The sequence below is a fragment of the Hyperolius riggenbachi genome, chromosome 7 (assembly GCF_040937935.1).
Source record: "Hyperolius riggenbachi isolate aHypRig1 chromosome 7, aHypRig1.pri, whole genome shotgun sequence".
NCBI classification, from domain to species: Eukaryota; Metazoa; Chordata; class Amphibia; order Anura; family Hyperoliidae; genus Hyperolius; species Hyperolius riggenbachi.
In genome coordinates this window covers 296529240-296551130 of record NC_090652.1, presented here as the reverse complement: position 1 = coordinate 296551130, position 21891 = coordinate 296529240, and the positions used below count along the sequence as shown (strand labels likewise).

Below are 21891 nucleotides of genomic sequence, written 5' to 3'. Positions count from 1 at the left end.
TGCCAAAAAATATATGGGGCAGAACGTACCACAGGAAGTCTCAGTTCCTCCGGTCTCAAGGCTGTTTGTGCTGCTTAAAGCGGACCCAAACCAAAACATTTTTTTAATTCAAAATATTTAGTTGCACCACTCTGACACATACAAAGATAAATAAACAATCCTTCAAGCCTATGAGCATTTCAGTGCATGCTTTTCACCCTTCTCTTTTTATAACTAGGGTTATACAGGTGGCAGCCATTAGCAATTCCTCCTTTGCCAGACACCTCCTACTCCACCAGTGACGGATTCTGTCCCGGCAATATGAAAGAAAGGGAGGGGTTCCTCCAATAAATGTAAAATATTTTATTTTTGTCATCATGCAGCTGAAAAAAGGCTGCTATTTATTATTATAATTTAGAAAATAAATTTTATTTCTGAAATCTTGTATTTTTAATTTGGGTCCACTTTAAAGAGATACTCCGGGAAAGAGGTAAATTCTCCACTTACAGAGGGGGTGGTTATGCATATTGTATGGAATCCTATATACTAAATGATGAACGTAATGGTACACGGATAGTTACATAGTTATTTGAGTTGAAAAAAGACATACGTCCATCAAGTTCAACCAGAAAATAAAGTACAACATCAGCCTGCTCTCTCATGTATCCCTGCACTGCGGTGGTTGCACTGCGGTGGTTGTTTTGTGAGCACACAGGCTTTGAGTGGCAGTAGGTTTTGGGTGGAGTTGGCGTTTGCATTGTGGGCAGTGGGGTGGAGGTTGTGGTGAGCGCTTGCAGGTTTTGGTGTGTGTGCGTGCAGGCTTTGAGTGGCGGTGGCATTGTAGGCGACGATTGTGTTGTGCGCACGCAGGTTTTGACTTGCGGGCGCACAGGCTTTGGGTGGCAGTGGCGTTGTTATTGTAGATGGTGGCTGTGATGTGCGCATATAGGCTTTAGTGTGCGTACGCAAAGGCTTTGAGTGGCATTGCCGTTGTAGGCGACGGTTGTGTTGTGCACAAGCAGGTTATGGTGAGCATGCGCACAAGTTTTGGGTGGGCTTTGGCATTGGCATTGTAGGCGGCGGTTGTGTTGTGCGAATGCAGACTTTAGTTTGCATGCATGCAGGTGTTAGGTGGCTTTGGCATTGTAGGCGGCAATTGTTTTGTGCACATGCAGGCTTTGGTGTGTGTGCGTGCAGGCTTTGGATGGCGGTGGCATTGTAGGCAGTGATTGTGTTGTGCGCACGCAGGCTTTGGTGAGCGTGTGTGCAGGCTTTGGTTGGCTTTGACATTGTAGGCAGTGGTTGTGTTGTGCGCACGCAGACTATGATGTGCGTGTGCGCAGACTTTGAATGGCAGTGCCATTGTAGGCAGCAGTTGTGTTGTGCACATATATGCATTGAATGGCGGTGGCATTGTAGGCGGCAGTTGTATTGTGTGCACGCAGGCTATGGTGTGCGTGTGTGCAGGCTTTGGATGGCGTGGCATTGTAGGCGGCAGTTGTAGTGTGTGCACGCAGGCTATGGTGTGCGTGTGTGCAGGCTTTGGATGGCGGTGGCATTGTAGGCGGCAGTTGTATTGTGTGCACGCAGGCTATGGTGTGCGTGTGTGCAGGCTTTGGATGGCGGTGGCATTGTAGGCGGCAGTTGTATTGTGTGCATGCAGGCTATGGTGTGCGTGTGTGCAGGCTTTGGATGGCGGTGGCATTGTAGGCGGCAGTTGTATTGTGTGCACGCAGGCTATGGTGTGCGTGTGTGCAGGCTTTGGATGGCGGTGGCATTGTAGGCGGCAGTTGTATTGTGTGCACGCAGGCTATGGTGTGCGTGTGTGCAGGCTTTGGATGGCGGTGGCATTGTAGGCGGCAGTTGTATTGTGTGCACGCAGGCTATGGTGTGCGTGTGTGCAGGCTTTGGATGGCGGTGGCATTGTAGGCGGCAGTTGTATTGTGTGCACGCAGGCTATGGTGTGCGTGTGTGCAGGCTTTGGATGGTGGTGGCATTGTAGGCGGCAGTTGTATTGTGTGCACACAGGCTATGGTGTGCGTGTGTGCAGGCTTTGGATGGCGGTGGCATTGTAGGCGGCAGTTGTATTGTGTGCACGCAGGCTATGGTGTGCGTGTGTGCAGGCTTTGGATGGCGGTGGCATTGTAGGCGGCAGTTGTATTGTGTGCACACAGGCTATGGTGTGCGTGTGTGCAGGCTTTGGATGGCGGTGGCATTGTAGGCGGCAGTTGTATTGTGTGCACGCAGGCTATGGTGTGCGTGTGTGCAGGCTTTGGATGGCGGTGGCATTGTAGGCGGCAGTTGTATTGTGTGCACACAGGCTATGGTGTGCGTGTGTGCAGGCTTGGGTGGCGGTGGCATTGTAGGCGGCAGTTGTATTGTGCGCACACAGGCTATGGTGTGCGTGTGTGCAGGCTTGGGTGGCAGTAGTCTTTGAGCAGAGGTGGCATGTGCATTGTGGGCAGTGGGGTGGCAGTTGTGGTGTGGGCAAATATCCTGTGATCGTAGGGACAGTGGTCATGTGGTGTGCATTAATGTTTAAGCCATCTGTTTGTCATAAATTTGCATGCAAAATTTGCATAATCCTGCATTAAGTCGAAATTATTTACATCTCATTGACCATCCCTACTTATGAAGCTGTATATTATACAGACGGAGAGGAAGTCACCCACTGCAGGGCCACTTTAAGGCATCGGAAAGCTTTATGGTTTAAATGTTTCAAAAACAAATCTAATCAAGGGAGGGTCAAGAGTGTGTTTGGGCAAATTTTCTCTCAGCCAGGAGTTAAGTACATGACTATTTAAAATATTTAGCTAAGAATATTTCAATTAGTAGAGGCTGCAGTGATGTAGATGGAATACTGAACTTGAATATGATGCAGCATCGCCCGCTATTTGCTGGCGATGTGTGCAGCCATTTCCTGGGTCATATCAGGACGTAGCCATGTCTACCACACACTGGCGAGGTCAAATCTGTGCACACAGAACTGCACACAGAACTGAACTTCTTTGTTTTTTTGAATATGGAGCAATCTCCAATTTTGTTGGGGTCACTGGGGGTCATCGAGTATCGCTACATGTCACAGGCATACCCATAGTTCCCAGATGTCCCTCTTTTGGAGGGACAGCCCCTCTTTGGGAACCAAATCCCTGTGTCCCTCTTTCCTCCTCATGTGTCCCTCTTTCAGGACTGATGTACAGATCTATGTAAGTATATTAATTTTTTCTCCTGAAATTGACACTAAACTGATATATTACTCATTTTAAAATATTATTATGAAGGAAAATGAACCAGGATAGAAAGGACCAGTGTGGTTTGAATTATAAAGAGGGACAGCTGGGAGCTTTGGAGGCCCGAAAAAAAAAACCAAAAAAACAAAGTTTGTTATAATTAATCTTACCTTGATAAGTAGGTTATTTAAAAACCACAATTTTATGTTCAATGAAATTGATTTTTAAGACCCCCTACTCCTCATTTAAGGTGCGAGTGATTATTATAACAATCAGGTTGATTCACTAAAACTAATGCGCCCGTCAGTGTGAGTTAATTTGAACAAGCGCAAATTAATTTGAATGAGTGCCTGCTATGCGCAGTCCTGGCAGCGTAGCATGCGCTCTTTAGTTACGGTCGATCCTTCTAAATGCCTTTGTTAGCAGCCACGCTAGTAAAATATCGCGGTCACGCTACGTCACTATCACGCAGCATTTAGAAGGATTGGCCATAACTAAACAACGCACGCTACGTGCATAGCGTGCGCTCATTAAAATTAACTCACGCTCGTTCAAATTGACTCCCACTCACGGGCATGTTACTGTTAGTGAATCAACCCCAATACTTGTTATTGTTTTTTTGGGGGACGCCTTCTCCCTCCCACCCTACTCTAATAAAGAATTCACCAGCAGCAACTTCAATAGTCTTATCCTCCTCCACCGCACAGTGTTGTGTTAATAGTCACCTGCTACTTTCTATCCCGCTAGCAAGGCTCATCCAAGGTACAAGCTCGGCTTTGCAGTAAAGCATGATTTTAATTTTTCAATTAGCCCTAAACGCTTAATCTTATCAGCTTAGAGTCTGCCGTAGTTGCAGAGCAGATTTTCTAGCGAAACGGTTAATGTTCTCCAATTTTAGCCAGTTTAATTCAGGTCTGTGCTACTCCTCGTCATGTTTCCTCCGGGCATATTCCAGCACTCATCATCACTGTGTCATACTGCCATCAAGTGGTAGTTCGCACAACTTCTGCCACAAATATTTCACCTTGATGTTTTCAACGACAAATAGAGAATGACACCGAGCGCCCAATATAGTGTAGTATGTACTGATAAGGATGAATTGATGATAGAGTAAGTATCTTTATACTCTCAAGCCAGGGTTACCACTCAGGCAACCACTGTTGATGCAGGTGGGGAGATTAAGCCTGTCCCCACTCAGGGTTAAGAAGTCGCTCTCCGTAGTTCAGAAGAAAGGGGTAACACCCTTCCACCAGGGGTGGACTCGTATAGTACAAGATGAACAAAAGCGCCAAAAGAATAGATAAAACTTTTAAAACATGGGAAGGCAGTGGTGGACTTACCTCCTCCAAGTAGACACAAAAACTATTAACGTTTAAAACATGGAACATTTATTGATACACTCCAAGGTTCTTTGCAATAAATTTCGCAGTTATGGTCCAAGCTCTTGGCCCAGACTGAGACCTGAATTTGCCATATACTCCTACCCCATTGCCTGATGAAGCAGGGTCATACCTGCGAAACGTGTTGCAAAGAACTTTGGAGTGTATTAATAAATCAATACATTTTGGTGTCTACTTGGAGGAGGTAAGTCCACCACTGCCTCCCCATGTTTTAAAAGTTTTATCTATTTTTACTCTTTTGGCACCTCTGTTCACCTGGTACTCACCTAGATGTTTGTTTGTCAGGGTTCAGTGACTCTAAAGAATGTAGAAAGGTTTTGTTATTCCGTAACCTCCAAGCATCTATAGGATGAGAGAGGCCAGGAGCCCAGTGGTGCAGTATCAAAGAATGAGTTGGTATATGTGAATGTATAAGAAATATATGCACAAAGGTAGGTTGCAAGCTCTGTAACTTGCAACCTCTGTAAGAGCCTGCGGGAATATAACCGTTCCCACATGGTTTTCCAGGTCTGTTGAGGCAGATGCTAGATGATCGCTCACTTTGGATTGTTGTGAGGACTACACAGTCCTCATGACTATAAACCGCAAAGTGTATGGACTATGCTAAAAACACTGGTAAAGGTGCCATTAACCACTTGCAGACCAGGTACGTTGAATCAACGTCCAGCAGGTGGTGCTACAGTTCTGACCGGACGTTGATTCAACGTCCGCGCTAACAAACCGTCCCGACGCGATCGTGCGCACCCGGAGGGGGAGATTAAGCCGTCATATGACAGCTGGCATCTCCCCCGAGTGATCAGCAGTCATCGCGTATGGCTGCTGATCACGTGATCACTATGATCGCCGTCGGATCGTAGTGATCACTTTGACAGCGGCGGCGGTGGCAGGGGGGAAAAGAAGAGGATCCACTCACCTCCCTGCTATTTCAGCGATGATTGGCACCCCCCTCTGCTCTGGCCGGCATCTCTGCTCCTTCTGACGTCAGCGCCGGGTCCTGGCTTGATGATGTCATCAAGCCACGACCCGGACCTGAGCATCATCTGGAGCGGAGATGCCGGCTGGAGAAGAGGTGGCTACTGCAGCTCAACGCTGGAGCCTGGAAGGTGAGTGAAAGCTGTCAGCTACAGGAGGGGCACCATGCCCAGCCAGCCACAGAAGGGATCCGGCCGCCCGACCCCCCCCCCCCAAACGCGCCCGACCCCCCCCCCACCTCCATGCACATTGCCCTGGTCCTTAAGGGGGGTTAGGCGGCCGGTCCCGAAGTGGTTAATGATAGACAACAACTAAAGCTTTAGTTGTTGTCTATCATTAAGGGCATCTCCACCAGTGTTTTTTTAGCATAGTCTAAAGAATGTAGCCAGGCTATGAAACAGAAGAATATGAAAGGGGCATGTCAATAGCTAGAACAGCTGTGGAGGGTCCATGTGCAGAGAGAAAATTAGCCGGTCCTTTTTTTGTCTAGTCCTCATTCGGAGATGGTCCAGCCTTAATACTTAAATTCAGAGCCGAATCATCCACAAGTCACATTAGGCAGGTGCCTATGGCTTGATGGGCACCTTAACTGACTAACCTCCTTCATCTTACCTTACAAAAGAAGCCAAATGCCCAACAGTGGGGCCCAAATTTGGCATCTTCCCGAGGGCCGCATTTCTAGTAATTTTTTCTCTGCTTAAAGTCGACCTACACTTAATGTATTATTCTTATTGATTTATATTGAGCCAGCGTCTTCCGTGGAGCTGTACAACAGAGTACAAAGTATAACAATACAATATAAATAATACAACAATGAATAAGACCATACAAGACAATGGTGGGTTACAGTTGATGCAGTGAACAAATTAACTACAGATCTTTACACATAATTGTGAGAAAAAAGGGGAAGAGAACCCTGGCCAATCATCTTTCCATTCTAGCAGTGTTCCCCAACCCGGTCCTCAGGGCCCACCAACAGTGCAGGTTTTGTGGAAATCCACAGAGGTGGTTAATGAGCTCTGGTGAGACACTAATTACCTCACCTGTGCATGTTTGTGGTTTCCTGCAAAACATGTACTGTTGGTGGGCCTTGAGGACAGGGTTGGGGAACTGTGTTCTAAAGGGTTAAGGGATAGGACAATAGGTGAAGGGAAGTTGTGTTTGAGATGGTAAAGTGGTCAAAGTGTCCAAAGTGAGATTGTACACTTGTCTGAAGAGGTGCATTTTTAGGTTTTCACTTAACCTCTTGAGGACTGCAGTGTTAAACCCCCCTAAAGACCAGACAATTTTTCATTAACTTGGCCACTGCAGCTTTAAGGCCAAGCTGCAGGGCGGCACAACACAGCACAAAAGTGATTCTTCCCCCCTTTTCTCCCCACCAACAGAGAGCTCTGTTGGTGGGGTCTGATCGCCCCCTCAATGTTTGTTTATTTGTGTTTGTTTATTTGATTTTTTTTTTTTTTTTAAATGTCTTTTTTTTAAATTAAGTGTAAACCCCCTCCCCCCGCTAACCAATCCCTGTGATCAGCTGTCATAGGCTTCAGCCTATAACAGCCGATCACCTCTGTTGCTCCGCCCCGCCCACCAAGCAGGAGATGCGTGCGCACCCTGTGTGCGATCTCCTGCAAAACACAGCCCCAGGACTTTACGCCAATTGGCGTTAGGCGGTCCTGGGGCTGCCGCCGCGGCCACGGCGTGACGCGGGCGGCAACAGGTTAAAAAGGGAGAGTGTGGGTGAGTGGCGGATGTGTTGGGGGCGGGAGTTACAGAGGAGGGGAAAGGATTGAGAGAAGCCTTGTAAGCAGGAGTGAGAAGAGGACAGAAGGATATTGTTAGGAGAGCAGAGATTACGTGTAGGATGGTATCTGGAAATAAGTTTATTTAGATAAGAAGGAGCTAGGGTGTAAAGTGCTTTGTAGCCGAGAGTCAGGATTTTGGATTGTATTCTTTGTGTAACTGGCAGCCAGTGAAGAGTCTGACAGAGTGACAAAGTACAAAGTATCTGCCAATGGTTAAAACAGCAGAAATCACACTCCATGACTTTTTTATTCGGGGATGATGTAATTCTTTTGTTTTGAAAGGACTATCCTGCTGTGTGGGGCTGGGATGTGAGATGTGATGGCTGCAGTAGCAGCAGTTAAGTTTAATGAGCATTCTGGGGTCAAAATGATACTTGTACATAATGAGTACGAAATACTCATCCTTTGGTGGTAGGTAAGCAGATGTTATAAAGGGGCATTATGGCGAAAAAATAGTAAAATGTTAAACATGTGCAAACATAGACAAATAAGAAGTATGTTTTTTCCAGAGTAAAATGAGCCATAAATTACTTTTCTCCTATGTTGCTGTCACTTACAGTAGGTAATAGAAATCTGACAGAAGCAATAGGTTTTAGACTAGTCCATCTCTTCATGGGGGATTCTCAGGGATTTATTTATTTTCAAAAGCACTTAGTGAATGGCAGTTGCTCTGTTAAACTGCAAAAAACTGTGCAGCGAGCAGGGAAGCTGGCCAGCATCATTGTTTAAATCCTTTTTTAGAGAATATCTTTATAAAGAATAAAAGCCTTGCTGAGAATCTCCTATGAAGAGATGGACTAGTCCAAAACCTGTCACTTCTGTCAGATTTCTACTACCTACTATAAGTGACAGCAGCATACGAGAAAAGTAATTTAAGACTCATTTTACTTCTTATTTGTCTATGTTTGCACATATTTTAAATGTTACAATTTTTCACCATAGTGCCCCTTTAAGGAAAAACACTTGAAACCTAGTGAAAAAGCAAAAATCATACTTACCTTCTCCATTGCTCCTCCCCTTGTTCCCGGAGGCTGCAGGAGCCAAATCTGCCAAGAGCAGCCAAGCAGAGGTGCTTTGTGGCCCCACCTCCGTGCCTTGCGTGACCACATGATGCCACGCTCAATGCTCCCATGCATTCTTAGGGCCTGTTCAGACTATCTGCGTATGAAGAATGTGTTTAAAATCAAAGAAACGCAAGTTGAAAAACGCATGCGTTTTTCTTGCGTTCTAATGCGTATTCTATTGCGTTTTGCACACACACGTGACCCAGGGGAAAAAAAAAATTATGGGAATCGCAGAGGAAAACGGACGCTAAAAACGCAATAGTACGCACTTTTGATACGCGTCCATAGACTTTCATTGCATTCGTTTCTATGCGTGATGCACAGAACTGCGTGCAGCAATGCGGATAAGAAACGTATGTGTCTCATACGCATACATGTGAACTAGCCCATTCAAAACCATTACGAGCCGTTTCTATGCGTATTTGCTACCCGTACGCCTTCCCTGAAAACGCCTAGGAACGCGCATAGTATGAACGGGCCCTTAGGCTTTTGCTGAGTGTGCTGCTCACTAGGACTCCATCACTTTGATTTTGAAGATCTGTTTGATAGAGGCTGTGATCAGGAAGGGGGGTAAATTGTATGATTGATAGGCAGCAGCTGTTTCTGTTCATTTTTATTGCAACTAATATTCAGAGCCAGCAGGTGGCAGCTACTGCATGTCAATACGCAACTGTGGCCAAATCTACACAGCACTTAGCTCAGGAGGGGAAAGCCACTGGATCCTACGAGGCTTCCCCTGTACTCCAGTGTCTTGAGAATCCAGCGCTGTGTCCCCCAAAGTGCGGCAAGGTCAATATTTACCTACCGCGATTGATCCTGCGCAGGTGCACTGGCGGCTCTTCATTCGGGTAAGGGCGGAAACCCGAACCCAATAGTATTCGCTCTACTGCGCAGGCGTGAGTCCTTTGCGCCTGCACAGTAGAGCGCCTACCCCAAGCGCAGAGCCGCTTGAGCTGCGCAGGATCGTGGAAAAGTAAATAAATCTTTGCTTGTCCAGCTTGTCGGGGGAGGATTTGGGGGAGCCAACGCTGGATTCCCTGAAGCTACATGGGAGGGGGAAGCCTCATTGGGACCGTGAGGCTTCCCCTTCCTGGGGTAATTATCTCCCGGAGAAGGTTTTTTTACTTACAGAGTCTCTTTAAAGCAGGGGTCTCAAACTCACGGCCCGCCGGCCATTTGCGGCCCTCGATACAATATTTTGTGGCCCGTGCCGGCAAAAGCTTCCTTATAGTTCGCTTCAGTGCTCCCAAGTAATCCACCGCATCCCCGCCGCTAAACGAGGGCTGCCGGCATTTCCTGGAAGGGGCAGAGCTTTCAGCTTCAGCTCTGCCCCTCCTGACGTCAATCGCGGCGCATCGCCGCCTCTGCCCGCCTCTCTCACTCTTCCTTCACAGAGAGGGAGAGGCGGCGATGCGCCGCGATTGACGTCAGGGGGGGCAGAGCTGATTGCCCCCCGGGCGATTTGGGGGCTCTACAGCCGTCGTTTTGCGGCGGGGACACGGCGGATTACTTGTAATGGAAGCACTGAAGCGAACTATAAGGTAAAATAGGCAAAATAGTTTGCTTAAGTATGAATTTGATTTTGAAATAAAAATCAATGCGGGGGGGGGGCGTTAGCTGCTGATTGACTTTTTTTGTGAAATCCCTTATGCGGCCCAGCCTCATCCTGACTTTGCCTCCTGCGGCCCCCAGGTAAATTGGGTTTGAGACCCCTGCTTTAAAGGAAACCTAAACTGAAAGGGATATGGATGTTTCCTTTTAAACAATACCAGTTGCCTGGCAGTCCTACTGCAGTAGTGGCTGAATCGCAGACCTGAAAAAAGCATGCAGCTAGTCCAGTCTGACGTCAATCAGAGCACCTGATCTGCATGCTTGTTGAGGGGCTGTGGCTAAAAGTATTAGAGACACAGGATCAGCAGGAGAGTCAGGCAAATGGTATTATTTTAAGGTGAAAAATCCATATCATTCACAGTTTAGGTTCCCTTTAAACATATATTCCTTAAAGTGAATGGGAACCGCATTTTAAAAAAAATTAAGCAAATACTTACCTAAGGAGAGGGAAGGCTCTGAGTTGTATAGAGCCTTCCGTCTCTTTCGGTGCTCACTATCCTGTGCTGGCTACCCCCTGTTTCAATCCCCCACCAAAAAGGTATTTGGAAGTCTTCGGGAGCCGTGTCCTCCCGAAGACATGCGGCTCCATACTGCACAGGCGTGAGCGTGCAAGGCGCAGGTGCAGTACAGGGCCGCCCTTGTTCAGGAGCACTCGGGCTCCCTGAAGACTTCTGAAGCCTCCTTCGGCCAGGTAAAGCAGTATTTGACTAAATTAGTCAACTACTGCTACCGGGCGAGCCAGCACTGGAACGAGGGGATGAGGAGAGGAGCTGGAAGGCTCTATAGGACCCAAGGTCTCCCGATCTGACCCCTTAGACTTTTATCTTTGGGGTCACCTGAAGGCAATTGTCTATGCTGTGAAGATACGAGATGTGCAGCACCTGAAACTACGGATACTGGAAGCCTGTGCTGGCATTTCTCCTGTGGTGTTGCTATCAGTGTGAAGACTGGGAGAAGAGGGTTGCATTGACAATCCAACACAATGGGCAGCACATTGAACACATTTTATAAGTGGTCAGAAACTTGTAAATAACTCATGAAATAATAAAGTTATGTTAAAACCAAGTACACTATTTTTTTTCTTGTGAAATTCCCACTAAGTTTGATGTGTCACAGGACCCTCTTCCTATTGAAAAAACAAAAGTTGGATTCAAAATGGCCAACTTCAAAATGGCCGCCATGGTCACCACCCATCTTGAAAAGTTTCCACCCTCACATATACTAATGTGCCACAAACAGGAAGTTAATATCACCAACCATTCCCATTTTATTAAGGTGTATCCATATAAATGGCCCACCCTGTATAGTAACTGTAGGGACAGAGAGGGGTTAATGGGGATTTTATTTATGTGTTGTTGTTTTTTTTTTTTTTTGTGGACAATAATAATAATTTTTTTTTTCAGATTTTCAATGAATAATCTCTGCTGTTCGTTACATATTCATACATGTGAAAATTAGATTAGTGAATGTGAACATGTTCCCATTCACCAATCTGTCCTGTAACTGCCAGTCACGCTGGCCAGCACAGGTGCGCCACTTGCCCACTCAAACACACAGACTAGTATCTACGCCCCTGGAACGGGAACAGTACTCCCATGGGGCATAGATATACTCTCAGGTTCGCAGCTATTGGTTAAAAAATAGCAGAATTAGCCCAGGGATTGCTGTCGATCTGGAGACTTCTGTTAGTATACAGTACAGCCGGCCACTCAGCGCCTTCTGCCTGCAATCTAATACAGCGGAATGGAAGTGTTTGATTGACAAAGGTTACCAGGCAGCAATAAACCGCCTCATGTCACGTGTGAGGGTGGCTACCGACGCTCTCGGGTGTGGCTCCGTGAAGTGGACACCTCCCAACTGGCCACACCGAGCATTACCTGCTTCTGGCAGGTTCACTGCCTTCAACCTCTCGTGTGAAAGAAGCCTAAAGGCGAAGCAGGTAAAAGGGGCCCACTGTTTATAACCTCTGGTGCCCAAATGACCATTACTAGCTGCTTATCACAGCTATAAAAATAGCTGTGAAATGAAAATAATGACAGACAGGGTAGATTAGTGGGGAGGGGGGGGGAGGGGGGCAGCGCCAGAGGGGTTCTTAGTGTTAGGCACCAACCAGGGTTTTTGAGTTAGGCAGCACCGGAGGAAGGATATAGAGTAGTAGTACGGATAATTACTAGAACATAAGTAGCAAAGAAAATATTCTCATATTTTTATTTTCAGGTATATAGTGTTTTTTATAACATTGCATCACTCTCTAATATTTGCAGTTTACACACTACTCAGCATTCTAAATGATTTTACAGAGCAGCACTGAACTTTTGAACTGTCCTCTGCAGAGAAAAAGAAAATACAGTGACTGACTGTTGAGATAATAAGCTCCAGAAGACAGAGCTCTCTGCGACTTTAAAGTCGTGGAGCAGTGGTGCTCACCGCCAGGTCGTGATCACGCTTACGCGTGGATTCACGACCATTTTGACGCATTCCGCCTCGGACACGAAAATCCGTGAATAGATTTTCAACCACGAAAATCTACTTTCGGCTTCGCGTGAATGCGAACAGAAATCCGCATTCACGCTCGTGAAACCCGGCGCTGAAGTTTGCGGAAATGCGTCAAACTATGCGGAAGTGACACATTGCAGGCCAATCAGAGTGCCCCAGCCAGGCCCTAGCAACCAATCACAGGAGGGGAGCTATGCCCTCCCCTCCTGAATATAAAGCGGCGGCCATGATGGAAAAGCTCTGTCCTTGCTAGACTGTGGTGCTGAGAGGATTATCTCCAGGCCATTGTTGTTTGAGCAAGTGCATTTATTGTGTTAAAAACAAAGCGTTTTTTTTTTGCTAACACTGCTCTTATACTGTACACAGTTAGCTAGTCAGTGAGTGATTGCTGTAGTTAGTTGTAGTCAGTGTAGTGTAGTGGGAGTGTGGGAGTCTAGTGATTATTTAACTGTGTGTAGTGCAGGCAGGTTCAGTGCTGCAGTGTAGTCAGTGTAGTGGGAGTGGGGATTATCTGTGTGTAGTGCAGGCAGGCAGGTTAGTGCAGCTGCAGTGTTCACTTGTATATTCCAGTGACAGTTATACACTTGTACTATTTGCAGGCAGCCAGTCACACCGCCGGCGCCGCCACTCTCTGCCAGCGCTGTTCATTCATTCTGTCAGTGACCTTGTGCCGTGCCCAGTGCCCACTGCTCGCTCGCTGGCATATGAGCATCTCATTACACAGTGTGACATCCTTGTGTGCCCACTGCATCCTTCAGTGTCCTAGTTGTATATCCAGTGCCCACTGCTGTGCCCACTGCATCCTTCAGTGACCTTGTACTGTGCCCACTGCATCCTTCAGTGACCTAGTTGTATATCCAGTGCCCACTGCTGTGCCCACTACATCCTTCAGTGACCTTGTACTGTGCCCACTGCATCCTTCAGTGACCTAGTTGTATATCCAGTGCCCACTGCTGTGCCCACTGCATCCTTCAGTGACCTTGTGCTGTGCCCACTGCATCCTTCAGTGACCTAGTTGTATATCCAGTGCCCACTGCTGTGCCCACTGCATCCTTCAGTGACCTTGTACTGTGCCCACTGCATCCTTCAGTGACCTAGTTGTATATCCAGTGCCCACTGCTGTGCCCACTGCATCCTTCAGTGATCTTGTACTGTGCCCACTGCATCCTTCAGTGACCTAGTTGTATATCCAGTGCCCACTGCTGTGCCCACTGCATCCTTCAGTGACCTTGTACTGTGCCCACTGCATCCTTCAGTGACCTAGGTGTATATCCAGTGCCCACTGCTGTGCCCACTGCATCCTTCAGTGACCTTGTACTGTGCCCACTGCATCCTTCAGTGACCTTGTACTGTGCCCACTGCATCCTTCAGTGACCTAGTTGTATATCCAGTGCCCACTGCTGTGCCCACTGCATCCTTCAGTGACCTTGTGCTGTGCCCACTGCATCCTTCAGTGACCTAGTTGTATATCCAGTGCCCACTGCTGTGCCCACTGCATCCTTCAGTGACCTTGTGCTGTGCCCACTGCATCCTTCAGTGACCTAGTTGTATATCCAGTGCCCACTGCTGTGCCCACTGCATCCTTCAGTGACCTTGTACTGTGCCCACTGCATCCTTCAGTGACCTAGGTGTATATCCAGTGCCCACTGCTGTGCCCACTGCATCCTTCAGTGACCTTGTACTGTGCCCACTGCATCCTTCAGTGACCTTGTACTGTGCCCACTGCATCCTTCAGTGACCTAGTTGTATATCCAGTGCCCACTGCATCCTTCAGTGACCTTGTGCTGTGCCCACTGCATCCTTCAGTGACCTAGTTGTATATATCCAGTGCCCACTGCTGTGCCCACTGCATCCTTCAGTGACCTTGTACTGTGCCCACTGCATCCTTCAGTGACCTAGTTGTATATCCAGTGCCCACTGCTGTGCCCACTGCATCCTTCAGTGACCTTGTACTGTGCCCACTGCATCCTTCAGTGACCTTGTACTGTGCCCACTGCATCCTTCAGTGACCTAGTTGTATATCCAGTGCCCACTGCTGTGCCCACTGCATCCTTCAGTGACCTTGTACTGTGCCCACTGCATCCTTCAGTGACCTAGTTGTATATCCAGTGCCCACTGCTGTGCCCACTGCATCCTTCAGTGACCTTGTACTGTGCCCACTGCATCCTTCAGTGACCTAGTTGTATATCCAGTGCCCACTGCTGTGCCCACTGCATCCTTCAGTGACCTTGTACTGTGCCCACTGCATCCTTCAGTGACCTAGGTGTATATCCAGTGCCCACTGCTGTGCCCACTGCATCCTTCAGTGACCTTGTGCTGTGCCCACTGCATCCTTCAGTGACCTAGTTGTATATCCAGTGCCCACTGCTGTGCCCACTGCATCCTTCAGTGACCTTGTACTGTGCCCACTGCATCCTTCAGTGACCTTGTACTGTGCCCACTGCATCCTTCAGTGACCTAGTTGTATATCCAGTGCCCACTGCTGTGCCCACTGCATCCTTCAGTGACCTTGTACTGTGCCCACTGCATCCTTCAGTGACCTAGGTGTATATCCAGTGCCCACTGCTGTGCCCACTGCATCCTTCAGTGACCTTGTACTGTGCCCACTGCATCCTTCAGTGACCTTGTACTGTGCCCACTGCATCCTTCAGTGACCTAGTTGTATATCCAGTGCCCACTGCATCCTTCAGTGACCTTGTGCTGTGCCCACTGCATCCTTCAGTGACCTAGTTGTATATATCCAGTGCCCACTGCTGTGCCCACTGCATCCTTCAGTGACCTTGTACTGTGCCCACTGCATCCTTCAGTGACCTAGTTGTATATCCAGTGCCCACTGCTGTGCCCACTGCATCCTTCAGTGACCTTGTACTGTGCCCACTGCATCCTTCAGTGACCTTGTACTGTGCCCACTGCATCCTTCAGTGACCTAGTTGTATATCCAGTGCCCACTGCTGTGCCCACTGCATCCTTCAGTGACCTTGTGCTGTGCCCACTGCATCCTTCAGTGACCTAGTTGTATATCCAGTGCCCACTGCTGTGCCCACTGCATCCTTCAGTGACCTTGTACTGTGCCCACTGCATCCTTCAGTGACCTAGTTGTATATCCAGTGCCCACTGCTGTGCCCACTGCATCCTTCAGTGACCTTGTACTGTGCCCACTGCATCCTTCAGTGACCTTGTACTGTGCCCACTGCATCCTTCAGTGACCTAGGTGTATATCCAGTGCCCACTGCTGTGCCCACTGCATCCTTCAGTGACCTTGTACTGTGCCCACTGCATCCTTCAGTGACCTTGTACTGTGCCCACTGCATCCTTCAGTGACCTAGGTGTATATCCAGTGCCCACTGCTGTGCCCACTGCATCCTTCAGTGACCTTGTACTGTGCCCACTGCGTCCTTCAGTGCCGTTGTACTGTGCCTGGTGCATCCTTCAGTGACCTTGTACTGTGCCCACTGCATCCAGTGATTCATTACTAGCAACATGTCTGGCAGGGTTTCGCGGGGTGAGAGGAAAGGGAGTTCAATTGCCTCAGCCACTTCTGGGACTGCTCCACGTCCAGGGAGAGGACGCCCAGCTGTACGTGGTCGTGATGCAGCAGAAAGGGGGGCAGCAAAGCCTGGGCCGAGTCAGCGGACGCCATTGTCCAAATATTTTAAAGTTTCTTGTCCCCGTGTGGTGGTTGAGCAAATGGAACCTTGACGTACTCATGGACATCATGACTTCCTCCCAGACCTCTACTGTGAGCACCACTCCAAGCAGCAGCAGCAGCAGCCAATGTCCCACGCTTGTTGTGACATCCACCCCAGCACCCACTGTTCAGCAGCCCTCCCAGGATGACAGCGTTCTGTCCCTCAGTCCGGCTTCTGGGAACCTGCTGATGCAAGAAGTTCAGGACTTACTGGGGACTGATGTGGCAGAGATTGAGATCGGGCCACAATCACAAGCGTTGTTGAGTTCTGGTGATGAAGAAGAGGGGTCTGTGTCTGGGGATGTAGGGACAGAAGAGGAGGCGGTGGAGTCAGAGGAAGAGCTGGATTATGAAGATGCTGCTGATGATGACGACGTTGTGGATCCTAACTATGTGCAGCCTGCTGAGTCCGTGGAAGAATGGTCAGAGGCAGAGCAGGATGACGAGTCACCTCGGCCTAGGCAAGGATATCGCCATATGTCAGGCAGGGGCAGGGGCATCGGCAGCAGTGGGCGTGGAGGAAGTAGACAGGACACTGCTTCAGCCGGCACCACCACCATGCAACCCCCGGCAACTACTACCACACATTGTTCCGCTGCACCCTCTGCTAGTGGGGGCCGCAGTAAATTAAAGTCACCAGTGTGGGATTGCTACTGCTACTACTACCACCAGTATGTTGGCATGGTCCTTCTGTGCTGCTGCTGCTGAACTGACCGCCCGCATTGTCCTCCTCCTCCTGACTCAGTCGCTTCCCGCTGCTGCACTCTGCGTTCACACTGCCCGGGTCACCGGGTGCATTTAATTTTTTGGCCAGCACTATGACGCTGTGCTGCTACTACTAGCACCAGTATGTTGCCATGGTCCTTCTGTGCTGCTGCTGCTGAACTGAACGCCCGCTTTGTCCTCCTCCTCCTCCTGACTCAGTCGCTACCACGGTACCACCAATGCACTCTGTCTGCGTTATCACGGCCCGGGTCACCCGGGTACATTTAATTTTTTGGCCAGCACTATGACACTGTGCTACTACTACTACTACCACCAGTATGTTGCCATGGTCCTTTTGTGCTGCTGCTGCTGATCTGACCGCCCGCATTGTCCTCCTCCTCCTGACTCAGTCGCTTCCACCAATGTACTCTGTCTGCGTTCACACTGCCCGGGTCACCGGGTGCATTTCATTTTTTGGCCAGCACTATGACGCTGTGCTGCTACTACTAGCACCAGTATGTTGCCATGGTCCTTCTGTGCTGCTGAATTGACCGCCGGCATTGTCCTCCTCCTCCTGACTCACTCGCTTCCACCAATGTACTCTGTCTGCGTTCACACTGCCCGGGTCACCGGGTGCATTTAATTTTTTGGCCAGCACTATGACGCTGTGCTGCTACTACTACTACCAGTATGTTGCCATGGTCCTTCTGTGCTGCTGAACTGACCGCCCGCATAGTCCTTCTCCTGACTCAGTCTCTACCACCACTGCACTCTGCGTTCACACTGCCCGTGTCCACTGACAACTCTGCTGCGATGTCATTGCTAATTGCTGCAAAAAAAACAAAAAAAAAATTACAAAAACCTCTCTGGGGCCTTTTTGGCGTCAGCCACTCATCCTCCTCCAGCGGTACCTTCGCCGCCAAGTGCCATTGGAACTCGCCTTCACCTCTTTGACTGCTTAACGCGTATATCCCTTTTTAAAACCACTTATTACCAATTAATAGCCCCATTTAAAGTGTTGATTTCACTTTAAAATCCATTTTCTCTAGAAAAAAAAATTTGGGGGGAATTTTTTATGTTGAAGTTATGTTGCCCCTTATCACCTCGATAATCCATGCAATTTGGGGGATTGTAGCATGTATGGGGGCTTTGTTATTAACGTTAAAAGAAAATCCGCCTCCGGGTGGGAATCCACGCGTGATTACGCCATTCACGGCAGAAAATCCGCGTGGTTGCGTGGACCCGAATGAAAATCCGCATGCGGCGGGGCCGAATGCGGATTTTTTTTTGCAACCACGCGGATTGCCGAATTCGTGGATGAGGCACATCCGAGCATCCCTGTCGTGGAGCTCAGTGGCTCTTTTGCATAGGTAACAACTGGAGTTTCTTAACTCTTCTTGTACTGGAAACAATATTAGACTTATGTCTCTGCTGCTAATGTTTTATTCCTTAGCTGTACTACACATACAAATCATTATATCATAATTTTTTTCGCTTTAGTGTCTCTTTAAGCACCACCAGGGGGTATCGGTTAGTGTTAGGCATCGAAAGGGAGGGCTAGTGTTAGGACATAGATTAGGTTATAGTAAAATATCGGCAAAGATTATTAATATTGTACTAGAATTTATATAGTAGAATATCTGTAATTTACCAATAGTCTACTATCAGCTATCGCCGGCACCCTTTTTACTCGGGGGCCCTTTTACATTTTTACAGGTACGCACCTAAGGGTCCTTTCACACTACGTCTGTTGCATTGCAATGGACAATATCCTCACAACACACTTCAATTATATTCCAGTAGCATTTCCACACTAGTGTATTTGTGGCGCGCAGCATACTGTGCATTGCCAGCTGACGTACGCACCAACTTTCGCAGTGTAAGAGTAAGTCTATAGACTGTATGTTCATCTGTATGCATCGCACTGTGAATGACAAGACTGTAAAAAGGATTGGCAATTTGACATAACAGTATCTCAGCTGTATACGGTATATTCTTTACGGCATTTGGCTAGAGTTCCACTTAAAGAGAGCCCAAGGTGGGCTCATGATATTTAAAAAAAACTAGGCTACCTTATCCAGGGGGCTGATGGGAACAGGTAGCCTCCAAAACCACCACTCCCCGCCGCTCCCCGTTGCTCCCATGAGCCACAATGGCCCACTTTCACTTTTGTGACCTCTGGGTCACGACGCTGGAAGGAGATATTGATTCTCTCATTCATAGCGTGCAGGGAGGTGGGGGAGCTTTGGGGGGGGGGCAATGGCAGCTCTGGAGACACTGCAGGACCACCCCTGGCGGGCATTTTGGACAGGAAATCCCTCTCCCACATGTTTACCTCTGAGATAGTGACAAATAATGTCACCAATCTTGGGGGGCTATAGCTTGGCAGAGAGTGGCAACTGGGGGACACAGAGCCATGTCATGAGGCAGAGAACATGCCTCTGTATCCCATTTGCCCCCCCAGGAACCACCTCAGGTTCTCTTTAAATATGTTATACAACTTTTGAAAATATTACACTTTTATTTCAGGGGTGTCTGAAAAGATTTTGCAGGAAAGAAGAACCTTCAGTGATATGTTTTATTGCTCACATCAATCTTGGCACAGCAAATAATCATTCTGGTATAATGGCCGTCATTATCATCACCAGTGAGTGACACATTGACAGGGGGGATTGGAACAGATTATTCATCAACAGCAGCAGGTATTGCATTGATAAATGGTCTGACTGTGATTAGGACATCCTTAGCAGGGGCGTCACTAGAGGAGAGCAACCCAGTGGGGTAACGAAAGAGTTTGGGGCCCCGGCATGAGTTTTACATGGGACCCCGAGCACTCTATTGATATGTAGCCCCAAAACACACCAAGGACAGCTGCAGTGTCAGAGAGGTGTAATCAGAGTAAGAAAATACCATAGCTTGTAAAGGATTATCACTAATCAATGTACATATAGAGGTGTTCATTATCAGCATAGCACCAATAAAAATCTAATTTGATCGATGAAGGAGGGCCCTGCCCTAGTGGGCCCCTCTCAAAGCCGGGACAAGGTCCTCCAGCACCCAAGGCTGAGACACCAAAGTGTGCCCCTCCATCCCTTCCCCCCAGCCGTGATACACTGATTGCTATTAGACTAAGAGGCGCCCCAGGGCCCCCAAACAATTTCTAGTTATCTGGCTTGCAGTCACAGCCATGTATCCCCTTTTCTTATTTCTCTCTGCTACAAACACAATAGGGGAATGATAGCTGAGTGAGTTGTGCCCCCTCCTACACTGCACCCTGAGGCTGGAGCCTCTCTCGTCTCTGCCTGGCCCTGGGCCCTCTGGCCCAAGGGCCCTGGTGTGGTTGCAACCTCTGCATCCCCTATTGCTTCACCACCGTTGCACTTACGGTTGGGGAGAGGGAAGTGGAGGGGCCTTCAAAGCCTCTTGGCCCTCCTGCGATGGCAGGGGTCACAGGGGTGATTGCTACGCCCATGCTTTCCTTCCTCCTATACAGAGACTATGCTTCCAATCTGGTTTTTTTGTGACTCAAAGTTTTACTTAGGTGTAGGGGCATGAATTGTAGTTACGCCACTGATCCTTAGTTATTATTGTTAGACGGTCCCTGAAAAAAAAAGATCAGATTACTGGATATCACAAGGCGGCTAACCCTGATGACCACATCGGGACCTCCACGACAGAGAGGGTTAATGCTGCATTCTCTGCATAGCGCAGGATGCAGCATCCTCTGCGAGGCTGGAGAGTCCGCCACTTCCTGCCACATCAACGCCTTCATTATGCAGCTCGCATTGTCCGGTACAATCAATAATTCATAATTAACAGTTCACATTAAAGGATCATTAGCTTGACAATCAAGAGTCTGTGTGTACCCTGCGCTACGCTGCGGCGACTGAAACCTGTCTAATTCTACAGTGTCTCATTAACTCCAGCAGAACTACGAGAACCAGCAAAGCCCCCAGAAAATCACCTGCCCCTTATTCTAGTGCAGCGGTGTCAAACTCAAATACAAAGTGGACATAAATTGAACACTGGAACCAAATTGCCAGCCAACCTCAATGTCTAGTGGCCACCCCCCTCCCTTATAAAGTTTTGTGGTGTCTAATGGCGGCCTCCCTCCCCTATACAGTTCCCTGGTGTCTAGTGCCCCCTCCCTGATTTACAGAGTTCCCTGGTGTCTAGTGCCCCCTCCCTCTCCTATACAGTTCTCTGGTGTCTAGTGGCCATCATCCCTCCCCTATACAGTTCCCTGGTGTCTAGTGCCCCTCCTCCCTCCACTATACAGTTCCCTGGTGTCTCGTGCCCCCTTCCTCTCCTATACAGTTCCCTGGTGTCTAGTGCCCATCTCCCTACCCTATACAGTTCCCTGGTGTCTAGTGCCCCCTCCCTGCTTTACAGAGTTCCCTGGTGTCTAGTGGCCCTCTCCCTCCCCTATACAGTTACCTGGTGGCTAGTGCCCCCCTCCCTCCTCTATGCAGTTACCTGGTGTCTAGTGCCCCTCCTCCCTCCACTATACAGTTCCCTGGTGTCTAGTGCCCCGTCCCTCTCCTATACAGTTCCCTGGCGTCTAGTGCCCACCTCCCTACCCTATACAGTTCCCTGGTGTCTAGTGCCCCTCCTCCCTCCACTATACAGTTCCCTGGTGTCTAGTGCCCCTCCTCCCTCCAGTATACAGTTCCCTAGTGTATAGTGGCCTCCATCCCTCCCCATACAGTTCCCTGGTGTCTAGTAGCCTTCCTTTATACAGTTCCCTGGTGTCTAGTGGTCCTCTCCCCTATATATTTTCTTGGTGTCTAGTGCCCCCTCCCTCCCCTATACAGTTCCCTGGTGTCTAGTGCCCCCTCCCTCCCCTATACAGTTCCCTGGCGTCTAGTGGCGTTCCTTTTTACAGTTCCCTGGTGTCTAGTGGTCCCCCTCCCCTATATAGTTTCCTGGTGTTTAGTGCCCCTCCCT

The 21891-nt window shown here is 48.6% G+C and overlaps 1 protein-coding gene across 10 annotated transcripts in view; it reads left to right on the top strand.

The window, feature by feature from the left end:
• The window catches only part of ASIC4 (acid sensing ion channel subunit family member 4), a 949912-nt gene that overhangs the window by 852566 nt on the left and 75455 nt on the right, over positions 1-21891 (top strand). The window lies entirely within an intron of this gene.